This window comes from Simochromis diagramma, unplaced genomic scaffold (genome assembly GCF_900408965.1).
Source record: "Simochromis diagramma unplaced genomic scaffold, fSimDia1.1 OVJJ01000656.1, whole genome shotgun sequence".
Taxonomy (NCBI): domain Eukaryota; kingdom Metazoa; phylum Chordata; class Actinopteri; order Cichliformes; family Cichlidae; genus Simochromis; species Simochromis diagramma.
The window spans coordinates 1,138,924-1,152,215 of NW_024387038.1; positions in this window are offsets into that span (position 1 = coordinate 1,138,924).

Below are 13,292 nucleotides of genomic sequence, written 5' to 3' on the forward strand. Positions count from 1 at the left end.
TGGAAACCAGCATAAAAGCTGATGGTGTCCTTATTCTGTTGCAACTACATTGTTCATATCGTTTTAAAGACATTGCCCATTACCCATTTCACTTCTCCAATCGACTGTTTCTGTCCACTCGTCCTAGGATTAATCCATTTTCTCTCTCTCCCTATCTAACGAGCCTCTTTTCTGCTTAATTAACATTAGATGGAGCTTGTTTGTGCAGGCATGCTATTCAGGTCATGAATAAACCAGGGACTGGAACTGGTTTCTTTGCATTCTGAAGACTGTTTAGTTCTTCCATTTTCATCCTGGCTTATCGGACGCATTGTCTGCAGATGTGCGTGCGTATGCGTGTGGTTTCCTAATGAATAGAGGAATGCTAATGGTGGTAAAACAGTGATTTCTCCAGCTGATTGGGTGTAATGGATGGTACTCAGAGCTCCTTCATAATTGATGAGGACGTCTTGTGGATGTCCCACTGCTGCCGTGCGTTGCTGGCGGTGGCGTGCGCGCACGTCTAACCGCGGAAGCGCAGTGTTTCGGGTGGGGCCCGAGACGCCGGGGAAGTCTGCTCTTGTTATTTCTGCAGTAGCTCCTGTCAATTCCTATTAACAGAAGCACGCTCCGCCGTCTCCATAATGTATGACTGCGGATTGTGGGGAAGAATGGTGTCAGATTCCCTCATCAAATTGAAAGAAAACAAAGCCATAATCTAATTGTTTGCAAAAGGAGAATAGGATGATTAAATCTCATTGTTTTTCATTTCTCGTGCCACAATACAAAGAGACAAGAGGAAAGGGAGAACAGGGGCCCATCACAGCATAGGATTCTATTTAAAAATGTTAGCCTTTACTATCAAAGTTTGTCAGAGATTTGAAAGGAGGTGTGTGTGACTGTGGGGGTAAACAAAAACTCGGTTCACACAGCAGCATCTGATGAAACGGTTGAAACTGCACAAAGACAGACAGCCAAGGACATTTGGCTGCTGCATGCTGTCTATACAGCACATATTGTTCATCTTAATGAGAGATGGTGTTTACAGGTCGCGGTTTATGACATTGCTGCAAAGATATTTCATTAACATTGCTAGCCAGCACAGCTAGAGAAAAACCTATTTGGAGGTGCAGAGGGGGAAGAAAAAGTGCTAAAAACTCACTTCTTTTTTTAAGTAAGTAAATTTCCAGATGACAAGGTGAGAAGCCGAGTAGAGCGGAACTTCATGCCCATGTGTTTATACCTGTACATCTTTGTGGGCTCGTATGAATATGTGTGTGTGTAAAGAAAAAAACAACAACAATTGTGACATCTTCTCTGCAGCGCACCTGCAAGGTCCTGGAGAGCTAGCGCACAAACCTGCAGATTACCTCGGGGCCCCGCAGGGCCTCCCTTCACTCCTACACAAACTCCTGCAGTGAAACACATCTTACTCACTCGCTCTTTCTTTCTTCCCTCGCTTTCTGTCCCGTTGTTATTCTGTGTTGTTATTCATTTTGCATCGTCGGACTCCCCCGGCACCTTCGCCGCTATCACATTTTTCACCCCGTCTTCTCTCTTTTCACTCTTTCTTGTACTTCTGCTTCCTCGCTCGCTGTTTTCCAGGAATAATGCCAACCCCATGCTTCAGTCTGTCAGCTAGGTTAACTAGCTCCTACTTGAGATTTAAAATGTGGTCTGATTGCTTTGGATTATTAAGTAGAAAGAAAGAAAAAAGCTGCGTAAGCGAGCACAGAATTGGCTTCCATGTTTACAGGAGGCAATGCGTTCATTACACTGGAAAGCAAAAAAGGTCTTGTAACAACTTTCAATGGAATAAAAGAACTAAATGATTTTTAAGAGCAGAAGGGTGGTGGTGATGAGGTGGGGAGGGTCCTTGTTTCTTTTCATTTTGTGGTTTTGGTGTGTAATTATACTATTATAATCGGTTAAAAATTTACGCCCAGTAAGCAGCTTACCTTGTTTAGACAATCCATGGGTGAAAGGTAGCTTTTTATTCATTAAGTGTTGCCTTTTTAGCAAAAGAAATTTGCAAAAAGTTGCAGAGCTGAGAGAGAACGAGAGACAAGCAATTATAAAATGAGTATACTAGCTGTTTCTTTATTAATGGAGCAAAAAAAAAAGTGATGGGGCAAACGTCTCTAAGAGAAAAAGAAAAGTTTCGCTGAAGCTGAAGAGTTAACAAAGAAAGAAGCAAAGAGGACTTTCTTGCTCCTTAATAATGGATACGGGTAGAATATGAAAGTTGTTGCTGCAGCGAGTCCATTCATCTACAACTGATTTTAAGCATGCACGCCAGACACAGAGTAACGTTATTCTGTACAGCACATGATGACAAAACAGTCCTCTGCCAGTATTATTTCAAATTCGCTTGTGAAAAGCGAAACAGTGGAAATGAAATGAAATACGCCTCATTACGTGCTTCAAAGCATGCTAAAAAGTAGATCTTACAAAAGCGGGAAGCGGGAGATGAGATCACAGCTTTACCTTTTCCTTCTGCGCCGCTAAAGATTTTGAAAGCGTAATTGGTTCACATTTCATAAGATGCAATTTAAATAGGTCCACGAGGAATTGCTGGTAAATGGTAAAGGGGCGGCGGGCCAAAAATGTAGGAAAATGTCAGAAAATATGATAGGATCAAAAAAAAAAGAAGTTTGAGCAATGATGTGAAATTGGAGTTGGAATGGCAAATAAAGCAACATTTTACTTTTTCTGACAACACTGCCGTTCTGGTTTCTGACTTCCAGACGGATATCAAATTTGTTCCCGACTGGTGAAATGCCTTCATGATCCACTACCTCTCCTCAAATTGAATCTGGCTCGCTCTTTCCTCTGCTGATAATAAAGAGGGTGGGGGGGTAGGGGGAGCGGTACGTCTCAGGTTTTAAATTATAAAGGCATAAACGTACACCTTTACACATTCAAATGCTAGGTAAAAGACCCCCTCGCCATAAAAAAACCCAAAACAAAAAAAGAGAAAAAAAAAATCCTGTATGTTTCAACATTTATTCATACCTGTGGAGAATAACTTCTCCGACTGTTTCCTTACAATCAGGCAGGATGGAGTGGATTCACGCCTCCTGTAGCAGTGGGCATCGGCGTTTCTCGTCCATTATAATGAGTATCACAGGGACTCATTTATAAAAACATTCTGACACAAATTTATGCTCACCATCAAATCCAAGCCAAAGTTGTGATCTATAAAAAATTGATCCCAATGCCAGATTCCTTGGGCTACACCGACAGTCTCTGATTTAAAAAAAACAAACAAAAAAACCTACATTAAATTACTGTTTTTATCCAAGATCCAAAAACTGTTTTTATTTCTTGCTTCCTCATAATGACATGGTAGAAATCTTTCAACTTGGTCCCCTTGATTCTAGTAGATGTGGTAGTTTTCATCTCTTGGGGTGAAAATAATTTATTAAAGCCACTTGCTGCATTTCCAGCATTCAGAGGGTCACTTTTTGTCACGCTTCTGCCTCAAATCTACAAGATGTCAGGTTCAAAAAACTGGACATCGTCTGCAAAGAATTAAGCTAATATGTAAATGTCTCAGAAGCACTGTAGTGTCATATAGGCACTGATGAGAACTAATGATTGGAAATAATCTGATGTTCTGATGATCACAGATAATTCATTTGGTGATAATTAATTATTCAAAGCTGTTAATACTTGTAGCGAGATTACTTAAGCTATTGGAACCAGAGACAGACCACTACACACCCTCACACCTGCTTAGTATGAGGTTAAGATGGGGAAAAACATATAAAATGTAGCAATACCACTTTTTCTTTATTTTACATCAATACCTGGCCAGAGCATCAGCATTAACGGAATAGCCATGCCTACCTAAAAGGCAGGGGTGGAACATCTGGCTCCAAAGCAGGCCGAAACAAGGCACAAACTGCATGCATGTGGCTCAGCCTGAGTGTGACATTGCTGGCTTCAGTGGAATTCCAGGCCTGCTGCCTTGTCTGTACACACTGTGCTTGTATCTTGTTTGCTGTACAGTACTGCTGTGGGTGATCATGTGGAACCCAGACTGGTGCACTGGCCATGTTGTGTGTGCTGTCATCTCAGATGTGCACAGAACATTGAGGAGTCACAGATCACTACCCCTCGGGGAGATGGAGTTTGTGTGTGTTAGAGAGCGGGGAGTGTGTGTGTGTGTGTGAGAGAGAAAGAGAGAAGCTGGTTGTTATTTTACTCCTCACGTTCTGAAATACCTCCTTCAGCCTTGCTGTCAGCCTGCCTTGACACCATTACCTGATTGACTCAAGCCACATATGAGAGCTCCACCTGAACAGATTCACATAAGCACATTACCCAGCAAATAAAGGCAGCAACAGGGGCCTGCAAATACAAACATATTAGCCTTGATTTTGATTTTGCAGTCCCCCATTTTCATATCCTGCCAATGTCCCTTGAGGTGAGATAAAGATTAATCTCTATAAACAGAAGAAATCTCTAACAAAGAATAATATTTCTGTTACTAGAAGTTCTCTGGTTTCCATTTGTAGTCCACTTTTCATACTGGCCAATCACACTGGGTTGCACATTCAGGTATAAAGAGCCCCTTTGGACAGCATGCTTCAATTTCCAACCATCAGCAATAATGTAGCATTTTATTAGCCCTTTTTTATAGTGAATTTACATTTATAAAAAACAACCAGTCGACAGAACAGGAAGTCTTAGCCAATCTGCAACAAGCTTGTTTCTAAACACTCGGCTTTAAAGCTCTGAAAACGTTGAAAAATTAGACATTTTAGCAGCTAAAGAACAAGATGGTCAGAGGAAGGAGTTGAAGAAAATAAATATTGGAAACTAAATGAATTTTATTATTATTGCATGTATTAGTTGATCTCTTTGCAACTTATTTCACCCAGCGACTGTCAGCAATCAGTTGCCAACTAGTTGGAGAACAAACATTTTTCCCGAGTGACTGAAGGCTGACAGGTGAACAAGTCTCTAGGCCAGCCTTGGCTTTAGCTTTGTGTGTATCATAGTTAAAGGGGATTGCAATAATAAGCGTAATCTTCTTGTATGCTCAGATTACTATTACACTATTGTAGTGGAATTTAAACATGTAACTGTACAGTATGTCTAGCTGGATCAAGGTCTGAAGGTGTCATGAACCGTGGCTCGCACACAAGCGGGACCCAAAAGCACACACAATACGCTTTAATGAGGGCAAGTTCAAGTTTTATTCGCACAACAAAAAGGGACCCGGGACAACCCAGGGAAACGAGTAACTAGTTGAAAGAAAACCAGAAAAGGGGAAAGGGGAGCCGTGATCAGGAATGTGGGAGGCTGCAGCAGAAAGGGGAAAAGGTTACTAGAGTGTAGAAGAATGGGAAGACACAACTAGGCAGGGCTAAGGCAGTCTGGCTTACAATCTGAGCCGGACCGTGGAACCCGGATAGGGGAGTATGTCCGTGGAGGGTAAGTCCGAGGAGGCGGAGACGAGAACAGGTGGAATACTCGGAGGTCCAAGCAGGCAGGAGGACAGGCAGGTGACTAGCACAGCACGCCGGACAGAAACCTGAGAACAGAGTCGAAATAAGCGCAGCTCATGCGACACTAAGCACATACACTGGTTCAGTGGGGAGCCAAATTACCACTGTGAAGTGTCTGCAGCTGTCTGTGCAGGGTTAAATCCTCCTCCACCAAATCACCTGGGATGAGATGCAGGTGTGATGGTGACGGCCCAACCCGAAGGTGTGGCCGCCGGGGCATCCAACGCCTTCCTCAGACACAGAGCCACGGACAGAAGGTTTGTCATTGACGTCTTTGTTCTTCTGGGATATTTTTCACTTGGGTTACAGGCAGGTTCCTGAACATCACATGTTACTGTGTTATGCCGTGTTTATAGTTTCCTCATCTGCCTGATATAGCATCTTATAGTGTGTCCACACCATAGATTTCTGTGAGAGAACTTAAAGCATACTTAGCCACAGGTTGAGACCAGCGGTTAATAGAAGCGGTTAATAAAAAACTCTGCCCAGCTCAGTGATGTGTTTATGGCTAATGCAATCCACCTTTAATCATCACTTTAACTGACTGATGGTTGAAAAATGAATTAGCTGATGAGAGAAGTAATGTTTGACTGGCATTCGGAGCTTTTAGGCATCAGCACGTCATCATTAGTAAACGCACGGCATAGCACAACACAACACATACAATATCTGCACTGGTGGCGTGAAAAGGATTTTCCATCTGTCTCCAGCTGCCCGTCAGTATGCTACGCACACAAACAGAAACACACACGTCGACAATAAAGACCAGGCAGTGATGGGTTTTACATCGCTGCGAACACGAGATATGACTAATCACGATTATACGCGAGTAGTCTATTCCGGGCCGAGCGAGCCTATCGCTGCATAATCAGGGGAAAAGGGAGAGCGAGAGAAACTCCTGTCACAGATATTCGGGTGGAACCTAATATTTGCATAACTGTGTGTCAGATAAGGGGGGAACTATTATAGCGTGGCACTGCCATAACCAGCGGGCATACAGGCAGCGAGGCATTATGGGGGCTGATTGGGGATGGTGTGTGTGGTGATTCCATTAAAGATCCCCAGCAGATGCAGTGGATTGAGAGTTATGGTGGAAAGTGTGTCAGACCTTTCATGCAGAAACACTGAAAGTATTTCTGTATCTGGTTTTGAATGCAGTGAATAATGAGCAGTTTATGACATCAGTTCTGCCTCGCATCGTGGAAAACACCCAAAGAAGTCACAGTGGGGCATGCATACAGTTGATAATATTGTATTGTACACTTTGCTGCTCTCATAATCGTAATCCCCTTAACTCTTTGCTGTCTTGTTCGCTCAGTGTTTCATGCTGAAAAGCTGATCGTCACTTTAAATCCTTTTTTTTTTAAAGTTCTGCAGCAACTAACTTTTAGGTTTCTGTCACAGCAAATGAGTGTCGTGGAGAATTATCAACACAGGCAGCTTTCAGCATGTCACCTCCTCTCTCAGTATGCAGGCACATGATTCTGTCTAGACAATGGTAGACAGGCAGCTGCCTGCGAGCACACTCACACACAGACATGCAGACTCTCACCGCAAAAGCATTCTGCCCCTTTCTTCTTGAGCAGTTGCTTCAGAGCAACAAAACTAATAGATGAATGTGCTCGGCCTATCAATCAAGCGGGACGAACAGGAAATCAATAAGCACAGGCAAACATTTAAAGGAATGCGACACACACACACACACACACACACACATAATCTGACACAATAGGGTCCTGGGGAGATGGCTACATATTGACCCAAATATTCTTAGCCGAGGACCCGCGGCTTAGAATATTTACAGTCACTTACAGTCACTCCGTCACCTTCAACCTGTTAATCAGCAGACTCACTTCTTAATATTAATAATAATTCCGAGTTCCCAAGTGGACACTAGGGGTTTGGTGGTGTAAAATGATTTGTCAGACACCAGATCCTGGTTTATGTCCAGTCTGATGTTTTTATTTTGTTTTCACTTGAAGGTTAAAAATCATAATCTGTATATAAGAGATGTACACAGACACCATGACATCAAGACTGGCTTCTTGACTCTTCTTCTTCTGTTAAAAGTGCAGTGAGTCATTTTTGAGATTATTTACTAGAAAACAAAAGTTGGACTCATGAACATACATGATGAGTTTGCAATTACATCTTCCGACAAACTGATTTGTTCTCATAAACTTGGAATGAATCCATGAAAAGCACAAAGGAGTGGGCACCAGCTTGTGGAAGCCATGAATGCCATGCATGAATACAGTGGCTGCAAAGAACATCACCGTTCCTCCTACATACATAGTATACATAGTATGCCTTATGAATAACTTTTAATTTAAAGATCACATATAGCCCTTTCAAATTATATATGGTCATTCAGAATTTTTATTTTCATCTCTTTCTTTATGGCATTCTCCTCCTCTAACACTCCTCTCTCTCATTCTCTTTCCATTATTCTCCTCTTCCTCACCTCAAACCTCATCTCCTGAGCTCTAACGTACAAAAAGATGCTTATTTATTCCTGATGTTCTTGATATCACTTAATTTTTGTCGACATGCGACCCTCACATCTCCAGGGAGCTGATAACGAGCCAACTAAATAACAACAGCTGGCTATAAGCTAACATTATCCCAGCAAATGTTAGGCTTGAGTGTTTTAAAAATTACTTTCTCAGTTTGATTACATTCTCACATTGAACGAGAATTTATTAGCTAAGTGTTCAAATCCAACAATGTTAGAGCCACTTCAGATAAAGGTGCACTATTACTGGCTAACAGTGGCAAAACCAGCAGCGCTTAGCGACAGAAAAGCTCACGATAACCTCAACAACTTAGCTAAGTGTTGCTTACGTCAGACAGGAATAAGCTTCAGTGACCCACTGACTCGTATTGGACTTTCTCTAAGTTGTAGAGCCTTCGTCTGGACACATATTGACAGCTGAGGTAAACAGCTCACTGGCAGTCTACACTCACTACAGCTGAAGGGCAGCTAGACTTGTTTATCCTATAGTAACTGCTATAAGCTAATGCTAGCAGGCTTGGTTAGCAAGCAGCATTCACAAGCTCTATGGGTGTAACTGCATGGAAACATAACTGCTAATCAGTGCAACGCAACAGGATAATAAAATAATCAAGTCTGAACTAAGTGGACTGACTCTGACTGACTATACTTAGTAAGCCCTATTGCTTGTCGGCTAATTGTGCTAAAAATGCTCAACAAACACCACAAACACGTTGCAGAGGTCGAGTTAAGTGAAGTTAGGTAAAGTGAAGCAATCCAGCAGGTCTGAAGCATCCATACCTCTAACTTTAGGACTTAACAAAACCCAGACAGGTGAGCTACTTACCAATTTATTCCTGCAGAGTTTATTCATTGTACCAGTTCATTTTAAAGCTGAAATTTGGGATTTTTACCACAATGCACGTATGGGTGTATAAATGTGTGAGAACTGACTCCTGTCTTAAGTGGCTATTGGAGGAACTCCAGTTTTGGGCACTCCTGCACTGGCTTTATTTTTCAACCCCAGGCGTTGCCAGTTGGTTATAATATGCCTTTTCATAACATTAACCGCTTACTCGGAGCATTTAAATGAGACACTGGGGGATCCTTTTCCTACAAGCATCAATTTGGGAGCGATACCTGGGACGTCACAGCACCAGTGCCAAAGGACACCCAGTGAGTATATGTGAGGCTGCAGCTGCTGTGACAAAATTGCAGCATTTATGGGAATGAGATTCAGAGACTTCCTTCAGTCACTTTTTTCTCCCGCTCTTCGCTTTCCTTGCACGTTTACATCCCCACAGCCTAGATAAATGCACAACACAGCTCCTATTACAGGCACGAGACATGGCATTTGAGACACACGAACACAAAGGCGGAGAGCAAACAATAATTAACGAGACAAAACTTTTGCTGTTTTGTTGACAACAAAGCGAGCGGATAAAAGGGCAGAGGGAAACATCTGGAAAGTCTGATGAGGGCCTTTCAAGTGGGACAAGAGATGAAAACTCCTGCCTTCCAGGCATATTAACAAACGCTTTAAAAGGAGACCCACTCCTTATTGAGGAGGGGGGCTCTTTGCTGTGCTGGAGTTTTGTTTTTCTTCATCACCAAACAGTCAAAGAGAATTTGTGAGCAGAGCTTTAGAACAATCTGGGTCTATATTTAGAGAAACGAATGAATCCACAGGCACAGGCAGTAATCAGATAATTAGGAAAGCAAATTAAAATAGACAGATACAGTCTGTTTGCTGGAGGCCATGTTTAAATTCCGACTCCTCTCCCCTCTCTTCCTCCGTTTCTGATTCTTTTCAATCTGTTAACTCCACTCTTGTGTCCCTCTGCACCTCGAGCTACATCAGTGCAATCAATACCGAGGTACGTTTTCACTGCACATCTTCACTTTGACAGATTAATGGATCTGTGTCTGTGGACTGCTTTTTTCTTTTTTTGTATGTGTGCAAGCTAAAATGGTGTAGTGTTTTCATTGCATTTCACATCCCTCTGTCCAGCGACTGTGGCCCGTGGCGTTATTTCTTCCCCCAGTTCGTCAAAGTCACGGGGTCAGAGCTCGGAGCGTCTAGCCTCAAGCTGCACATGTAAAGATTTGCCCCCCCTTTCTAGCTCCGAACTCAACGGAGCAGACCCATGGCAGTCTATCGATCTTTATCAAGAGATGTCCACCATCATGATGTTTTCCCACTGAATCTGTTTTCATGAAAACAGACATTATTCATCAAATCTTTGCAACTGCATTGTTCCCCTCACCTCCATTTGCCTGGAGCTAAATGCCACAGGAAGTCTTTCTGCTTTTTCTGCCAGGCTTTGCCTTTTTTTAGCTCCACATCGACTGAGTGGTCTTTTTATATTCATCACGGCTGATGGTGCTTCCTTTTCAGTCTGGTCCAATCTGCAGATCAATTACTACGTTTTTGTTCTTCTGTACAATACTCCTGCACTTTGCTTTCAGTATCTCTGGAAAATGACTGATTTAGTCTTTAGGGTCTTTAAACTGGCAGACTTTTGTTGGCGATGCCGTATGATCGTCTAAATAAAACAATGTTATCACGGACAAACAAAACTAGCAACGGCATTTCTGTATAAAATGAAATATTAATGATCAAATAAGCAACAACCACGGGGAAGTTATGAAAGAACATTCCTAGTCATTACTTATTAAGGAGTTCTAACGCTTGAGCTCATTAGATTTTTATTCAGCGCTGCTAAACTTTGATTGGTGCATGAGATTCCCTCTCTTCAAATGAGTCAACAGAAGTCCAAAACCACCAAAATTGTGGCTACTGTAGGATTAATTGTTCAAACGACGGCAGATGACCTTTGAGAGCACCTTCTTTTCCTGGTTTTTATTTTGCTATAATCTGCTTCTTGCTTTATGTTGATCGCAAGACATCCATCAAATATTTTGCTGTTTTCGTTTAAGTGAGGCACTCATGAAAGCCAGCTGAGCTTTCATGAGTGCTCTACAGAGCACTTTACGGGATGCTTCTGTGCAGCTATGCTCCAACACTACAATCATTTAATTACGTTTTTGGTTCACATAAAGTCTTGGATCGTGCTCACACGTTTTGATTTACACTGAAAAGATGAACAGTGTTTCTGAAATTGTTTTCCTTAAGTTTTAGCTACATGTATTTGTCAATCATAGTCATTGTTAGCATTTACTGTACTGTTTCCTGAGTTAGTTGCACAAGAGAGAGGCAATAAACACATGTTTTTGTGTTTTAAACAAGCATTCAAAATGATCAAATGAAGCATCGACTGATCAGACGTCTTTTGTTAATCACTCACTGCTAGCTGGAAACTGAACAACATTGTAACAAAATTAGAATTAAAATTAGATTTTACCAACTAAAAGAGGCTTTTTGGCAAAAAAAAAGTAATAAACTGAGATAGTTGTTACTAAATACACTCACTGTTAGTGTTGGGGGCGTTATTAAAAAGAACTAATTCATTAGACTATTTGTTACATTTCTTACTTATTACTCTATAAAATGACCTGAAATGTGTTATCACATAATTACCAGTTTATAGTCCCACAGTCCCACACACCAGCACATATCCCTATCCTAATGAGAACACACTGTCTTTTCATATTTATATGTGAGCACAAAGTAGAAACACAAAACAAAGTGGAGAACTTACTGCAGTGATTGTACTTTAGAAAGATGAACAGGAAGAAATGGAGGCCACAAGCCTGAGTGCTCATCACTACTTTTTACTTTTAAAGACACTCAGCTTTATGATCACTCTTCTTGGCTAGCTTAGTATTAGCGTGCTATCTGTGCAGATGTTTGCAAAGAGCAGACTTTGTGTTAGCAGTATAATGCGATTGCTTTTGTCCTGGATGCAGCTTGCACTTTATCACCGCTCTAGTCATTTTTGTGCCATAAAAATAAAAGTAATGTCCACTCTCTGCTCATGAAAAACCACTCCACTGGTTGTCGCACAAGTATGCAGGATAAAAAAAAAAGTAATGTACTTTGTAACATGTTATACTCAACGCTGCTCACTGCTCCTTGCTAGCACCAGGTTGGACCCCTTTTGCCTTCAAAGTTGCTTTAATTCTTCATGGCACAGATTCAACAAGGTTCCTGGAAACGTTCCTCAGAGATTTTGGTCCATATTCACATGAAAGCATCACTTTCATGATGTGAATCTCTCAAAAGTGCTTTATTGGACAGAGATGTGGTGACTGTGAGGCGACACGAGTACAGTGAAGTCATTGTCATGTTTAAAGAAAGCAGCCTGGGATGATTTGACTTTTGTGACATGTTGTGTTATCCTGCTGGAAGCAGCTATCAGATGAGACTCATGAGACGAGGAAACCAGTTTTGATTATCCCATGTCAACGGTAGCCTCAGTTAGAGTGGTTATATGAGTTACTGTCACCTTCCTAATATGAGCTCAAAGCATCATACTTCTCTGACCTCTGATAACAATGAAACATATAAACCATGAGAAAAAAATGCAAATGAGAAGAAAAAAGCTGCAAGAAGAACATGACTAGAATCCGTGACGAGTATCTAGACAATCAGCCAAAACGTACAAAAGGAAGAAGGCGGGTGGGCACTGAGGTGAGCGATTAGCTGAGTACAGGTGGTATGGAAAATTGGAGGGAAGCATGGGGTGGAAGTATAAAAAAAGATTTCAGAATAAAAGAGGAAGTAACTTAGAGAGAAGCAAGAATCCAAAACCATGACAATTAGACTTGACATTTGTTTATATACTCTGTTTTTGAAGAAATGCGCTGATGCTTTGGATATAACAAAAAGGAGAGAGAGAATTAGATAGAGCCTCTTCACTTTTGCTTCTTCCTTTCTTCACATACTTTTTGCACACAGTGTGTGCATCATAAAAGTGCTCTCTATTTACCGTTCCTATGTTGACATTTGAGAGTTGACCTTTGAAATCAAACGGTCGCGTAAGCAGGGACCAGGGATGGCATTAATGAGGGAATTTGGCGCATAGTGTCGATTTAAAAGTCCATTAACTTTGCAGAGCTCTCTGCATACCAACTCTGCTCTGTGTTTTTCCCCAGTCTACCACAGCTAATTGCCATTCTGGGTGGGGATGGCTATAAAAGTTCCCGTTTAGCCATTCACAGAGGTTCCTAGGTGCACCTTGTGGTGTATGAGACAATATAAGCCTTTCTCCAAATAAATAAGATAACGGAAGAAACGGGTCTATGGGGACAACTGATTCTGCATGCCGAGCTCAATAGTTAGTAACAGATGTTATCAAGAAGTAAATTCCTGATCCCCTCTGTGCAATTTCCATGTT